Raw genomic sequence first — 16,980 nt, 5'->3', positions numbered from 1 at the left:
AGAAAAAAGAGGGGGAGAAGCCAGCGCTGCTTGTGGTCAGAACGTAATACATAAAGTGTGAAAACACACATTGGTTTCTATCTGTATTCAAAAATGAGACATTTAGCAAAAAATTGATCAATTGTTTGAGCTACCCCGCCACGTCAAGGCAGTCTCGTATGGGGAGTCCTACTCTACGTTTTTTATGTTCGCTGTGCCATTGCGGCCTCCTAAATGTATAAAAGCAAGACCTCATTACATGCACACTGTACCTCAAGCATTTCAGAATCGCTCCTATGGCACCAGAGAGGACAAGCGCAGATAAAGGTTAGCCAGGTCCATGCAGACATTTCAGGTCCAACCTCCACACTGCCTGACCAGCACCACAGATAAAGGACGATCCAGGCCCAGATACAGGTGCGTAATCAAATAAAGCCTAGGGCAGGGCAGGGCCGCTGTTAATGTGAACAGCAGCCTAGATCAATCACTAAGAAAACAGAAAGAATAGCGTACATGACCCAGCGCGCACGGCTACAGTGGTGGTCAGCCACAAAACCAATATCAAGAAAAAAGAGGGGGAGAAGCCAGCGCTGCTTGTGGTCAGAACGTAATACATAAAGTGTGAAAACACACATTGGTTTCTATCTGTATTCAAAAATGAGACATTTAGCAAAAAATTGATCAATTGTTTGAGCTACCCCGCCACGTCAAGGCAGTCTCGTATGGGGAGTCCTACTCTACGTTTTTTATGTTCGCTGTGCCATTGCGGCCTCCTAAATGTATAAAAGCAAGACCTCATTACATGCACACTGTACCTCAAGCATTTCAGAATCGCTCCTATGGCACCAGAGAGGACAAGCGCAGATAAAGGTTAGCCAGGTCCATGCAGACATTTCAGGTCCAACCTCCACACTGCCTGACCAGCACCACAGATAAAGGACGATCCAGGCCCAGATACAGGTGCGTAATCAAATAAAGCCTAGGGCAGGGCAGGGCCGCTGTTAATGTGAACAGCAGCCTAGATCAATCACTAAGAAAACAGAAAGAATAGCGTACATGACCCAGCGCGCACGGCTACAGTGGTGGTCAGCCACAAAACCAATATCAAGAAAAAAGAGGGGGAGAAGCCAGCGCTGCTTGTGGTCAGAACGTAATACATAAAGTGTGAAAACACACATTGGTTTCTATCTGTATTCAAAAATGAGACATTTAGCAAAAAATTGATCAATTGTTTGAGCTACCCCGCCACGTCAAGGCAGTCTAGTATGGGGAGTCCTACTCTACATTTTTTATGTTCGCTGTGCCATTGCGGCCTCCTAAATGTATAAAAGCAAGACCTCATTACATGCACACTGTACCTCAAGCATTTCAGAATCGCTCCTATGGCACCAGAGAGGACAAGCGCAGATAAAGGTTAGCCAGGTCCATGCAGACATTTCAGGTCCAACCTCCACACTGCCTGACCAGCACCACAGATAAAGGACGATCCAGGCCCAGATAAAGGTGCGTAATCAAATAAAGCCTAGGGCAGGGCAGGGCCGCTGTTAATGTGAACAGCAGCCTAGATCAATCACTAAGAAAACAGAAAGAATAGCGTACATGACCCAGCGCGCACGGCTACAGTGGTGGTCAGCCACAAAACCAATATCAAGAAAAAAGAGGGGGAGAAGCCAGCGCTGCTTGTGGTCAGAACGTAATACATAAAGTGTGAAAACACACATTGGTTTCTATCTGTATTCAAAAATGAGACATTTAGCAAAAAATTGATCAATTGTTTGAGCTACCCCGCCACGTCAAGGCAGTCTCGTATGGGGAGTCCTACTCTACGTTTTTTATGTTCGCTGTGCCATTGCGGCCTCCTAAATGTATAAAAGCAAGACCTCATTACATGCACACTGTACCTCAAGCATTTCAGAATCGCTCCTATGGCACCAGAGAGGACAAGCTCAGATAAAGGTTAGCCAGGTCCATGCAGACATTTCAGGTCCAACCTCCACACTGCCTGACCAGCACCACAGATAAAGGACGATCCAGGCCCAGATACAGGTGCGTAATCAAATAAAGCCTAGGGCAGGGCAGGGCCGCTGTTAATGTGAACAGCAGCCTAGATCAATCACTAAGAAAACAGAAAGAATAGCGTACATGACCCAGCGCGCACGGCTACAGTGGTGGTCAGCCACAAAACCAATATCAAGAAAAAAGAGGGGGAGAAGCCAGCGCTGCTTGTGGTCAGAACGTAATACATAAAGTGTGAAAACACACATTGGTTTCTATCTGTATTCAAAAATGAGACATTTAGCAAAAAATTGATCAATTGTTTGAGCTACCCCGCCACGTCAAGGCAGTCTCGTATGGGGAGTCCTACTCTACGTTTTTTATGTTCGCTGTGCCATTGCGGCCTCCTAAATGTATAAAAGCAAGACCTCATTACATGCACAATGGCACAGCGAACATAAAAAACGTAGAGTAGGACTCCCCATACGAGACTGCCTTGACGTGGCGGGGTAGCTCAAACAATTGATCAATTTTTTGCTAAATGTCTCATTTTTGAATACAGATAGAAACCAATGTGTGTTTTCACACTTTATGTATTACGTTCTGACCACAAGCAGCGCTGGCTTCTCCCCCTCTTTTTTCTTGATATTGGTTTTGTGGCTGACCACCACTGTAGCCGTGCGCGCTGGGTCATGTACGCTATTCTTTCTGTTTTCTTAGTGATTGATCTAGGCTGCTGTTCACATTAACAGCGGCCCTGCCCTGCCCTAGGCTTTATTTGATTACGCACCTGTATCTGGGCCTGGATCGTCCTTTATCTGTGGTGCTGGTCAGGCAGTGTGGAGGTTGGACCTGAAATGTCTGCCTGGACCTGGCTAACCTTTATCTGCGCTTGTCCTCTGGTGCCATAGGAACGATTTTGAAATGCTTGAGGTACAGTGTGCATGTAATGAGGTCTTGCTTTTATACATTTAGGAGGCCGCAATGGCACAGCGAACATAAAAAACGTAGAGTAGGACTCCCCATACGAGACTGCCTTGACGTGGCGGGGTAGCTCAAACAATTGATCAATTTTTTGCTAAATGTCTCATTTTTGAATACAGATAGAAACCAATGTGTGTTTTCACACTTTATGTATTACGTTCTGACCACAAGCAGCGCTGGCTTCTCCCCCTCTTTTTTCTTGATATTGGTTTTGTGGCTGACCACCACTGTAGCCGTGCGCGCTGGGTCATGTACGCTATTCTTTCTGTTTTCTTAGTGATTGATCTAGGCTGCTGTTCACATTAACAGCGGCCCTGCCCTGCCCTAGGCTTTATTTGATTACGCACCTGTATCTGGGCCTGGATCGTCCTTTATCTGTGGTGCTGGTCAGGCAGTGTGGAGGTTGGACCTGAAATGTCTGCCTGGACCTGGCTAACCTTTATCTGCGCTTGTCCTCTGGTGCCATAGGAACGATTTTGAAATGCTTGAGGTACAGTGTGCATGTAATGAGGTCTTGCTTTTATACATTTAGGAGGCCGCAATGGCACAGCGAACATAAAAAACGTAGAGTAGGACTCCCCATACGAGACTGCCTTGACGTGGCGGGGTAGCTCAAACAATTGATCAATTTTTTGCTAAATGTCTCATTTTTGAATACAGATAGAAACCAATGTGTGTTTTCACACTTTATGTATTACGTTCTGACCACAAGCAGCGCTGGCTTCTCCCCCTCTTTTTTCTTGATATTGGTTTTGTGGCTGACCACCACTGTAGCCGTGCGCGCTGGGTCATGTACGCTATTCTTTCTGTTTTCTTAGTGATTGATCTAGGCTGCTGTTCACATTAACAGCGGCCCTGCCCTGCCCTAGGCTTTATTTGATTACGCACCTGTATCTGGGCCTGGATCGTCCTTTATCTGTGGTGCTGGTCAGGCAGTGTGGAGGTTGGACCTGAAATGTCTGCCTGGACCTGGCTAACCTTTATCTGCGCTTGTCCTCTGGTGCCATAGGAACGATTTTGAAATGCTTGAGGTACAGTGTGCATGTAATGAGGTCTTGCTTTTATACATTTAGGAGGCCGCAATGGCACAGCGAACATAAAAAACGTAGAGTAGGACTCCCCATACGAGACTGCCTTGACGTGGCGGGGTAGCTCAAACAATTGATCAATTTTTTGCTAAATGTCTCATTTTTGAATACAGATAGAAACCAATGTGTGTTTTCACACTTTATGTATTACGTTCTGACCACAAGCAGCGCTGGCTTCTCCCCCTCTTTTTTCTTGAACATGTATGGATAGTGTACACATTCAAAATATATGTCTATACATCAGGAGGCAGGCTCAGACGGTGTTAGGCCCAGTATGGATTGCACGTGATTGCACAAAGGTTAGAAAGGGTACCGTATCCCCAGATAACATGTATGGATAGCGTACACATTCAAAATATATGTCTATACATCAGGAGGCAGGCTCAGATGGTGTTAGGCCCAGTATGGATTGCACGTGATTGCACAAAGGTTAGAAAGAGTACCGTATCCCCAGATAACATGTATGGATAGCGTACACATTCAAAATATATGTCTATACATCAGGAGACAGGCTCAGACGGTGTTAGGCCCAGTATGGATTGCACGTGTTTGCACAAAGGTTAGAAAGGGTACCGTATCCCCAGATAACATGTATGAATAGCGTACACATTCAAAATATATGTCTATACATCAGGAGGCAGGCTCAGACGGTGTTAGGCTCAGTATGGATTGCACGTGATTGCACAAAGGTTAGAAAGGGTACCGTATCCCCAGATAACATGTATGGATAGCGTACACATTCAAAATATATGTCTATACATCAGGAGACAGGCTCAGACGGTGTTAGGCCCAGTATGGATTGCACGTGATTGCACAAAGGTTAGAAAGGGTACCGTATCCCCAGATAACATGTATGGATAGCGTACACATTCAAAATATATGTCTATACATCAGGAGGCAGGCTCAGACGGTGTTAGGCCCAGTAGGGATTGCACGTGATTGCACAAAGGTTAGAAAGGGTACTGTATCCCCAGATAACATCTATGGATAGCGTACACATTCAAAATATATGTCTATACATCAGGAGGCAGGCTCAGTCGGTGTTAGGCCCAGTATGGATTGCACGTGATTGCACAAAGGTTAGAAAGGGTACCGTATCCCCAGATAACATGTATGGATAGCGTACACATTCAAAATATATGTCTATACATCAGGAGTCAGGCTCAGACGGTGTTAGGCCCAGTATGGATTGCACGTGATTGCACAAAGGTTAGAAAGGGTACCGTATCCCCAGATAACATGTATGGATAGCGTACACATTCAAAATATATGTCTATACATCAGGAGACAGGCTCAGATGGTGTTAGGCCCAGTATGGATTGCACATGATTGCACAAAGGTTAGAAAGGGTACCGTATCCCCAGATAACATGTATGGATAGCGTACACATTCAAAAGATATGTCTATACATCAGGAGGCAGGCTCAAACGGTGTCAGGCACAGTATGGATTTGACGGCCCAGACTACACAGCGGAGGAGCAGGGAGAGGTAAAGATTGCAAATGCTGGTGCCCTGCCCAAGAAAGGGGGGCCCACTCGTGGGCGTCGGTACTGGCACTGGGCCCCTCATAGTACGGCGGTGTGTCTGACGGCGGGTGTGCACCACCACCGTCAGAGACACTTGATTGCACTATGAGGGACCCTGTGCCAGTGCCCGCGCCCAAGAGTCGGCCTACCCACCTGTCCAGGGCAACGGCACTCGCACGGTGTCGTGCACTAGGTGGTGACCCCGGCCATGGGGGGGAGGCAGCACAGTTAGGGAGTTTTAGAAAGTGGCATATGTTGATGTTGGACATTCAGCTGATGCAAAAGGTGAAATAGGTCAAGTCCCAGGAAGAGGTGGACCAAAGCAAGACATTTTTCTGTCACCCTATGTGTCATCAGGGGAAGGTGGGACAAAATCCTTGGAAAACCATGCATGGTTCATTTTAATGAAGGTTAGATCATCCACATTTTGGGTTGACAGACGGGTACTTTTTTCTGTCAGGATTGATCCAGCTGCACTGAAGACTCTTTCCGATAGCACACTTGCAGCTGGGCAAGCGAGCTCCTGTAAGGCATATTGTGCCAATTCAGGCCAGGTGTCCAGTTTAGCGGCCCAATAGTCAAAGGGGAATGACCTGTGTGGGAGAACATCGATATGGGAGGAAAAGTAGTTTGTAACCATAGTTGACAACTGCTGTCTCCTGTCACTTTCCATCGATGCAGTATTACCAGTTGTGTGAGCGGTACTTGAAAAATCAGTCCACAACATTGTCATGAAACCCCTGTCTCCAACGCCACTTCTGCTGTGTGCACCACGAACACCTCTGCCAAGCTGCCTCCGGCCCGTACGGCTCGTGTGAGAACCATCACCGCTGCTGTGTGCTGGGAATGCCTCAAGCAACCGATTTACCAGAGTTGCTTGTTTATTAGCCAATATTAGGTCAAGGTTCTCCTGTGGCATGATGTTTTGTAATTTGCCTTTATAGCGTGGATCCAGGATGCTGGCCAACCAGTAGTCGTCATCGTTCATCATTTTGGCAATGCGGGGGTCCCTTTTTAGGATCTGCAAGGCATAATCTGACATGTGGGCCAATGTTCCCGGTGTCAATGATGCACTGCGAGTGTTGGTTGGAGGAGCACTTTCTGGCAAATCCACATCCCTCCAGTCACGCACAAACCCTGTACCAGACCTTGCCACGCCAACATTTTCACTTGCCCCACGAGATGCATCCTCCTCCCCTAAGTAATCATCCCCATCATCCTCCTCCTCCTCTTCTTCCTCCACCTCGTCCAGGAGAGGTCCCTGAGCAGACAATGGCTGAATGTCATCAAGGAATCCCTCCTCCTCTTCCTCCTCATCAACATTGGCTGCAGAAGCCTGCTCCTTAAGGTGCGTCAAAGTTTGCATGAGCAGACGCATAAGTGGGATGCTCATGCTTAGGATGGCGTCGTCTGCGCTTACCAGCCGTGTGCATTCCTCAAAACACTGAAGGACTTTACAGAGGTCTTTCAGCTTCGACCACTGCACACCTGTCAACTCCATGTCTGCTCTCAAAGTGCCTGGCCGTGTATCCTCCCACAAATGCATTATGGCCTGCCTCTGCTCGCACAGCCGCTCCACCATGTGCAGGGTGGAGTTCCACCTTGTTGCAATGTCGATAATGAGGCGGTGGTTGAGAAGGTGGAGCAATCGCTGCAGCTTCTGCATACGAACGGAGTGTACAGGTGACCGGTGGATGTGCGCGCACAGTCTTCGCACCTTCTGGAGCAGGGCTGTTAACTCCGGATAATTTTTGAGGAAGCACTGCACCACCAGGTTCAAGGTGTGAGCCAAGCAAGGTATGTGGCTGAGTTTTGAAAGGGCTATGGCTGCCACAAAATTACGGCTGTTATCACTAACTACCTTGCCTGCCTCAAGATGTACACTGCCCAGCCATGACTCAGTTTGTCGCTGAAAGTACTCGGCCAGCACCTCGGCGGTGTGTCTGTCGCCCAAACACATCATCTGCAACACAGCCTGCTGACGCTTTCCACTAGCTGCTCGATAGGGGGACACATCGTGTGCAACAGTGGCAGCTGCAGATGGAGTGCTCGTGCGCTCTGTGGACGAGCTTTCGCTTCTGGAGGAGGAGGAGGAGGAGGGTCGAACGCCTACAGCCAACTGTTTCCTATACCGTGGGCTAGGCAGCACTGTCCCACCACCGCTGTCCCCTGTGGACCCTGCATCCACCACATTAACCCAGTGCGCAGTGATGGACACGTAACGGCCCTGGCCATGCCGACTGGACCATGCATCAGTTGTGAGGTGCACCTTTCCGCTCAATGACTGCTTGAGTGCATGGACAATGCGGTCTTTCACATGATGGTGGAGGGCTGGGATGGCTTTGCGAGAGAAGAAGTGGCGACTGGGTAGGTCATAGCGTGGTACTGCATAGGCCATGAGTTTGCGGAAAGCTGCGCTTTCCACCAACCGAAAGGGCATCATCTCAAACGAGATTAGTTTGGCAATGTGGGCGTTCAAACCCAGTGTACGCGGATGAGAGACTGAGTACTTTCTTGACCTACTCATAGTGTCTGGGAGGGTGAGCTGGACTTGAGAGCTGCATATCGTGGAAGTAGCGGTGGACAGGGCGGACTGAGAGAGGGTTGATGATGGTGATGGAGTTGTTGTTCTTTCTGATGGCCTAGAATCAGTCTTTCGTTGATATAACAGTGGGATTCCCTGACTGCTGTGGCCTTGCAACGACACCTCAACATTTGCTGCTGTGCTAACCGGTGGGCTTACAGTGGGGGAAGCAATGTAGCGTTGCTGACTACCTTCGTTGTGATCAGTTGCACATGTGGCACTTGAGGTTTGGTGTTGTGTCCACGCTTGCAAGTGCATGCTGGTTAAATGTCTAAGCATGCAACTGGTATTCAAATTTTTCAGATTTTTCCCTCGGCTAAAGGTCTTTGCGCACTTCTTACAGATAACTTTGGCCTGATCATGAGGAATTTGTTCAAAAAATTGCCACACTGCATTCTTCCTACTTTGGCAGACATTATGCGGCCTAGCACGCTGTGATCTTTTGACCCTCTGGACAAGCTGTCCAGCAACTCTTTTGATGTTTGGAACCTGTCTTTGGAGTGCTCCGGGCCTGCCAGATAACAGCTGTTGCGATGTCGATGTCTGCTGTGGATGCTCCTCATCTGAGCTATTGAAAGCAGCACCCTCTTCCCCCAATGGATGCCAATCTGGGTCAACAACTGGGTCATCCATCACCTCCTCTTCTATGTCATGTGCACCTTCCTCTGTGTCACCGTGTATGGTGGTATAGTGTGCGGGAAGGGGCACCTGAGTCTCATCAGGGTCAGAATCTGGCTCTGTACACTGCGAGGACAATGTAGTGCTCTGAGTGAATGTACCAGCAGAATCATCCATCAGCGGCTGTGAATCAGTGCACTCCATGTCAGATTCATCTTGGCCTGGGTAATTCACCATTTGACTTGATAATCCAGGCATGGTATGTGAAAACAGCTCCATGGAGTAATCAGTAGTATGGCCTGCGTCATCCTTCAATCTTGGTTGGGGTGAAGGACACAAGGAAAGGTGTGGTTCATGAACATGAGCCTCCAATGACGACTCAGTGCTTTTACTTTTCACAACTGAAGAAGAGGAGGCGATAGAGCTGGAGGCTGAGTCAGCAATGTAAGACAAAACTTTTTCCTGATGCTTTGGCTTTAAAAGCGGTTTGCCAACTCCTAGAAAACTAAGCGTTCGAGGCCTTATGTAGCCAGACGATGACGAAGGCTCAACACCTCCTGCATTCGGTCCTATTTTGCTCTTGCCACTACCATCGGATCCACCACCAACACCATCATTACCAGCTGCCAACCCCCGCCCAATTCCACGGCTTCTTCCACCAGCCTTCCTCATTTTTGGTAGAAATGTAGACAAAATCCAACAAACTATATAGTAATGTAAAACAAGGTACAAGGTGTCTATAGGACAGGGGAGATTTTTAATTTCTGCAGACACTTGTGGACACTGGACACTTTGGATTGTGTGAGGCCCACTGAGTATCTGAGCGCTCTGTCACAGGCTCGATGGCAGAGCTGTGACCAAAGTCACTCGAGGATAAGGGAGATTTTTAATTTCTGCACACACTTGTGGACACTGGACACTTATGGATTGTGTGAGGCCCACTGAGTATCTGAGCGCTCTGTCACAGGCTCGATGGCAGAGCTGTGACCAAAGTCACTAGAGGATAAGGGAGATTTTTAATTTCTGCACACACTTGTGGTCACTGGACACTTATGGATTGTGTGAGGCCCACTGAGTATCTGAGCGCTCTGTCTCAGGCTCGATGGCAGAGCTGTGACCAAAGTCACTAGAGGATAAGGGAAATTTTTAATTTCTGCACACACTTGTGGACACTGGACACTTATGGATTGCGTGAGGCCCACTGAGTATCTGAGCGCTCTGTCACAGGCTCGATGGCAGAGTTGTGACCAAAGTGACTAGAGGATAAGGGAGATTTTTAATTTCTGCACACACTTGTGGACACTGGACACTTATGGATTGTGTGAGGCCCACTGAGTATCTGAGCGCTCTGTCACAGGCTCGATGACAGAGCTGTGACCAAAGTCACTAGAGGATAAGGGAAATTTTTAATTTCTGCACGCACTTGTGGACACTGGACACTTATGGATTGTGTGAGGCCCACTGAGTATCTGAGCGCTCTGTCACAGGCTCGATGGCAGAGCTGTGACCAAAGTCACTAGAGGATAAGGGAAATTTTTAATTTCTGCACACACTTGTGGACACTGGACACTTATGGATTGTGTGAGGCCCACTGAGTATCTGAGCGCTCTGTCACAGGCTCGATGGCAGAGCTGTGACCAAAGTGACTAGAGGATAAGGGAGATTTTTAATTTCTGCACACACTTGTGGACACTGGACACTTATGGATTATGTCAGGCCCACTGAGTATCTGAGCGCTCTGTCACAGGCTCGATGGCAGAGCTGTGACCAAAGTGACTAGAGGATAAGGGAGATTTTTAATTTCTGCACACACTTGTGGACACTGGACACTTATGGATTGTGTGAGGCCCACTGAGTATCTGAGCGCTCTGTCACAGGCTCGATGACAGAGCTGTGACCAAAGTCACTAGAGGATAAGGGAAATTTTTAATTTCTGCACACACTTGTGGACACTGGACACTTACAGATTGTGTGAGGCCCACTGAGTATCTGAGCGCTCTGTCACAGGCTCGATGGCAGAGCTGTGACCAAAGTCACTAGAGGATAAGGGAGATTTTTAATTTCTGCACACACTTGTGGACACTGGACACTTATGGATTGTGTGAGGCCCACTGAATATCTGAGCGCTATGTCACAGGCAGAAATTGGCTAGTGTATCACAAACTACAAGGTGTATGTAGAATTGGAATCTCCCTAGAGTGCAGGTCTGTAAGAACGGAACATGTCCTCGACTTAGTCTCACAGAGTGACTCACTGATAGCTTCACTGTGGCTGTGATAACAGCCGTTACACGGTACTGTGTGAGGAGCGTACACCGCTGTATGGTGTGAAAAAATGCACGCTCAGTACCTCAGCAGGACAAAAAAAAAATTGTGATTGCTTTTAAAAAAGCAGTTTGCAGAGCAGTGGGTAAACAGCAATGCAGGAATGTCAGGAAGCCTTAGAAGGCAGCCCAACAACCAACACCACTGATACACCACTATATAGCCTCCCCTTGCACTGCACAGTGACTGGTGTGTTGTACAGGCAAAATCGCTAGCAGCAGAAGCAGTTTTTTTTTCTTCTTCTCAGCAGGACAAAAAAAAAATTGGGGTTGCTTTTAAAAAAGCAGTTTGCGGAGCAGTGGGTAAACAGCAATGCAGGAATGTCAGGAAGCCTTAGAAGGCAGCCCAACAACCAACACCACTGATACACCACTATATAGCCTCCCCTTGCATTGCACAGTGACTGGTGTGTTGTACAGGCAAAATCGCTAGCAGCAGAAGCAGTTTTTGGTGTCTTCTTCCCTGCCTAACGCTCTCCCTACAAAATCAGCAGCAGCAGCAGCTCTCCCTATTCTGAGATCAGCATGAGTAACATGGCGGTCGGCGTGCACGCCCTTTTATACCCCCTGTGACGCCCACCAAAGCAAGCCAATCACTTGCATGCCCTTCTGAAAGATGGTGGTGACCCGTGCCTATGTCATCACGTTGCCCACAGTGTCCGTGGATCCTGATTGGCTGAAAAAGAGCGCAAAAGAAACTTTTGAAACGCGACTTTGGCGCGTAAGTCGCCGACCTCGTGGCCGACCTCATCCTAGGGTCGGGTTTCGTTTCATGAAACCCGACTTTGCCAAAAGTCGGGGTCTTTTGAATTTTTTCGACCCGTTTCGCTCAACTCTAATATCTACTATTGACTGACTGCCAACAAATATGGCTTTGCAACAGAAACTTGCTCACTAACCAAACTACATTTTCCAAAGATTTGTTACATTTTTTATTATTATTTTTCAATGAATGCCAATTGCTAAAATTATCGCACTTACTAATTGAGATGAAAAAGTTACTAAATGTGTTATATTCATTATGATCAGTGCAATGAACTGCAGATTGTTGAGCTTGTTATTTCCATAACTACAATGTTGTGCATCTGCAAGAGTACAGACGTCGGATGGCTGTTTTGATATTTAATTTTCTAGCTGGCTCTACCTTGTATACCTCTAAACAAATGTTTTACATTCATCATTAGCAAAGTTTTCATATCCATAAAGAGATTATATTTACAGGTAAATGTTTAAGCGAACTATAGTTAGGTTGTCATTCCAGTCATGTCTTCCAATTAATCAAGAGACAAGATGCCGGCTATTAATTTAGCTTTCAGTAATCAGTAATAGGATGATTATTAACCCCTTTCCTACAATGGACGTACTATTCCGTCCGTGTCACTTGGGACCTAAGTCACAAGGACGGAATAGTACGTCTAGTGAGATCAGCTGTGCTCACGTGGTGAGCGCCGCTGATCGCAGCCAGGTGTCAGCTGATTATCACAGCTGAAACCCAGCACAATGTGTCAGGGGCGGTCACGACCACCCCCGACACATTAACCCCTTGAACACCGCGATCAAACATGATCACGGTGTATCGGGGGTTAAAGGGAAGCATCGGTAGGGAGGGGGCTCCTTCCATGCTTCCCTGAGCCCCCCACAGCAGCGCACTGGGGGGCTCCATCCCTGCAGGTCACCGAATCCAAGATGGCGACAGGGACCTTCGGGGGCCTGCAGGGAGCTGACTTCCTCAGTGCCTGCAAAGCGCAGGCATGAGGATGTCTGCGTCTATGCCTGTGACAGATCGCTGATCTGTCACAGTGATCTGTGACCACTGTGACCTAATAAAGTTAAAAAAGTGTAAAAATAATTTTTTTAAAATCGCTAAATAAATTAAAAAAAAAAATATTCTTTAATAAATTCATTTTTTGGAAATAAAAAAACCAAACAATAAAAGTGCACATGTATGATATTGCCTCATCCATAACGACCCGCCCTATAAAACTGTCCTATTAGTTAACCCCTTTAGTAAACCCCTTAAAAAAGAAAAATAAAAAACGAAGCAAAAAATAATGATTTATTATCATGCTGCCGAACGAAAAGTGTAACAACACACGATCAAAAAGACGGATATAAATATACATGGCACCGCTGAAAACGACATCTTGTCCCGCAAAAAACGAGCCACGACATATCGTCATCAGCAAAAAAATAAAAAAGTTATAGCTCGCAGAATAAAGTGATGCAAAAATAATTATTTTTTATATAAAATTGTTTTCATTGCATAAAAGCAACAAAACAGAAAAAAACTACATAAATGAGGTATCGCTGTAACCGTACTGACCCGAAGAATAAAATCGCTTTATCAATTTTACTGCAGCAGAATGGCGTAAACGCACCCCCCAAAAGAATTTCATGAAAAGCCGGTTTTTGTTCATTCTGCGTTCCAAAAATCGGAATAAAAAGCGATCAAAAGATGTCACATGCCCGAAAATGAAACCAATAAAAACGTCAACTCGTCCCGCAAAAAATAAGACCTTACATGACTCGGTGGGTCAAAATATGGAAAAATTACAGCTCTCAATATGTGGTGATGCAAAAACTATTTTTACAATAAAAGTGTCTTTTAGCGTGTGACAGCTGCCAAATATAAAAACCGCCATAAATAGTAAATCAAACCCCCCCGTTATCACCCCCTTAGGGAAAAGTAATAAAATTAAAAAAATGTATTTATTTCCATTTTCCCATTAGGGTTAGGGCTAGGGCTAGGACTAGGGTTAGGGTTAGGCTAGGGTTAGGGTTACGGTTAGGGCTAGGGTTAGGGCTGAGATTAGGGTTAGGGGTGTGTTGGGGTTAGGGTTGAAATTAGAATTGGTGGTTTTCCACTGTTTGGGCACATCAGGTGCTCTCCAAACGCAACATGGCATCTGATCTCAATTCCAGCCAATTCTGCGTTGAAAAAGTCAAATGGTGCTCCTTCCCTTCCAAGCTCTGCCATGCGTCCAAACAGTGTTTTACCCCCACATATGGGGTATCAGCCTACTCAGGACAAATTGCAAAACAACTTTTGGGGTCCAATTTCTCCTGTTGCCCTTGGGAAAAAAATATTGGGGGCAAAAATATCATTTTGGGGGAAAAAAATATGATTTTTTTATTTTCACGCCCGGGCGTTATAAACTTCTGTGGAGCACTTGGGGGTTCAAAGTGCTCACCACACATCTAGATAAGTTCCATGGGGGTTATAGTTTCCAAAATGGGGTCACTTGTGGGGAGTTTGAATAGTTTAGGCACATCAGAGGCTCTCCAAACGCACATGACACCCCCAGACCATTCCATCAAAGTCTGCATTCCAAAACATCACTCCTTCCCTTCCGATCCCTGACGTGTGCTGACACAATAGTTTTCTCCCACATATGAGGTATCAGCGTACTCAGGACAAATTGGACAACAACTTTTGGAGTCCAATTTCTCCTGGTACCCTTGGGAAAATAAAAAAATTGGGGACTAAATGATCATGTTTGTTGAAAAAATACAATTTTTTTATTTTCACGCCAGGGCATTATAAACTTCTGTGAAGCACTGGGGGGGTTCAAAGTGCTCACCACACATCTAGATAAGTTCCTTGGGGGGTCTAGTTTCCAAAATGGTGTCATTTGTGGGGGGTTTCTGCTGTTTTGCTACATCAGGGGCTTTCCAAACGCAACATGGTGTCCGATCTCAATTCCAGCCAAAAACGTCAAATGGCGCTGCTTCCCTTCCGAGCTCTGCCATGCGCCCAAATAGTCGTTTACACCTACATATGAGGTATCAGCGTACTCAGGACAAATTGCACAATAACTGTTAGGGTCCTGTTACCCTTGAAAAAATAAGAATTGAGGGTGAAAAGATCATTTTTGTGGAAAAATATATGATGTTTTAATTCTACGGCTATACGTTATAAACTTCTGTGAAGCCCTTGGGGGTTCAAGGTTCTCACCACACATCTAGATAAGTTCCTTGGGGGGGGTCTAGTTTCTACAATGGGGTCACTTGTGGGGGGTTTCCACTGTTTAGGTACATCAGGGGCTCTCCAAACGTGAAATGGCGTCCTATCTGAATTCCAGCCAATTTTGCATTGAAAAAGTCAAACGGTGCTCCTTCCCTTCTGAGCTCTGCCATGCACGAAACAGTGGTTCCCCCCATATATCAGGTTTCAGCGTACTCAGGACAAATTGCAAAATAACTTTTGCAGTCCAATTTCTCCTATTACCCTTGGTAAAATAAAAAAAATTGAACCTGAAGTATTTTTTTTGTGAAAAAAAGTTAAATGTTCATTTTTTTTGTAAATGTTCAAAAAATTCCTGTGAAGCACCTGAAGGGTTAATAAACTTCTTGAATGTGGTTTTGAGCACCTTAAGGGGTGCAGTTTTTAGAATGCTGTCACTTTTGGGTATTTTCTATCATATAGACCCCCTCAAAGTGGCTTCAAATGTGATGTGGTCCGTAAAAAAAAAATGGTGTTGCAAAAATGAGAAATCGCTGGTCAACTTTTAACCCTTATAATTTCCTAACAAAAAAAAATTTTGGTTCCAAAATTGTGCAGATGTAAAGTAAATATGTGGGAAATGTTACTTATTAATAGAGTTGAGCGACTTTTGGTTTTTTAGGGTCGCGTTTCGTTTCGTGAAACCCGACTTTTCCAAAAGTCGGGTCGAGCAAGATCGGCCGATTATAGGGAAAAGTCGGGGTCGTCCCGAAACACGAAACCCAATGTAAGTCAATGGGGAATAAAAGTCAGCAGTGAGAGGAGGACAGGAAACACACCTACAGTGCCCATTTGAATGCCAAAAGCATCAATTCTTCTTACTTAAGCTTGTCAACCTTAATTAACTTCATAATACAAGTTACGCATTGAAAAATGGGGGTTATTTGGCTAAAGTTGTGGGGGGGAGGGCTGGCTGCAGGTTTTCATGTGCCCTGGGTGAGAGAGCGCCCCTTTAACACATACCACAACTCATCAATGATCATGCTACGATACGGCAGAGAAATAGCGGTATAGTACAATGAAAAATACTTCACTTTTTACATCTCATGACGAGGCCCATCTATTTCTCCATACAGAATCATTGGTCCCATATAATGTTTGAAACAGTATATGATGAGCTCCACATAATGCTACAGTATATGTTGGTCCCCATGGATGAAGCTCCACTGTCTTATGGGCCCAAATAATGCTCCAAACATAATGGGCCCCATTTCTAATGCTCTAGTGTATAATGGGCCCTGTAAATGCTGCTCCAGTGTCTGATGTCCACCTTTGGAATGTTACAGTGTATGGTGGGCCCCATCTATCATTCTCCAGAGTAACCTGCTCCCCAAAAATTGCTGTCCCAACATTGAAAACAATCAAATAAGTCTGCTCGCTAGGGAATCCCTGTACTAGTCTGGACTCCTCGTCGTCCCCATCTTCCATCTCACTGCACAGTATTTCAACCTTGCAAGTGCTGTGATCCTGAGCAAGCAGGGGGGGCCCACTCGTTGGCGACGGCACTGGCACAGGGCCCCTGATAGTACGGTGGTGTGTCTGATGGCGGGTGGGCCGAACCTGCACTTTCATCTGCAGCTTCCTCTTTGTCACCGTGTAAGATGGAACTGTATATGGGAAGGGTAACCTGAGTTTCATCAGGGTCAGATTCAGGCCGTGTAGCGTGTGAGGGGAATGTAGTGGTCTGGGTCAATGTACCAGCAGATTCATCGAGCAGTGGCTGGGCATCAGTGCACTTGTGTCGCCCCCAGGAGTACGGTCGCCACAGTGGCATTACCTTCCTCCTAGGGAGTGTGATGTCATGCTTGGGAGCAACGAAGGATCTCTCTAGCAGGTTAACTGATTGGGCGGCGTTATTCCCACGAGTCAAGACCCTCCAA

The 16,980-nt window shown here is 46.3% G+C and overlaps 1 long non-coding RNA gene across 1 annotated transcript in view; it reads left to right on the top strand.

Moving 5' to 3' along the window:
- The first annotated feature begins 2,432 nt into the window (after positions 1-2,432).
- The window catches only part of LOC141097374 (uncharacterized), a 50,420-nt gene continuing 35,872 nt past the window's right edge, over positions 2,433-16,980 (top strand). The window contains exon 1 of the long non-coding RNA XR_012233935.1: positions 2,433-3,989. This is a non-coding gene — a long non-coding RNA (uncharacterized lncRNA). The remainder of the gene's footprint in view (positions 3,990-16,980) is intronic.

This window comes from Dendrobates tinctorius, unplaced genomic scaffold (assembly GCF_039654945.1).
Source record: "Dendrobates tinctorius isolate UK_male_01 unplaced genomic scaffold, ASM3965494v1 ptg000084l, whole genome shotgun sequence".
NCBI classification, from domain to species: Eukaryota; Metazoa; Chordata; class Amphibia; order Anura; family Dendrobatidae; genus Dendrobates; species Dendrobates tinctorius.
This window is presented reverse-complemented; position numbering and strand designations above follow the sequence as displayed.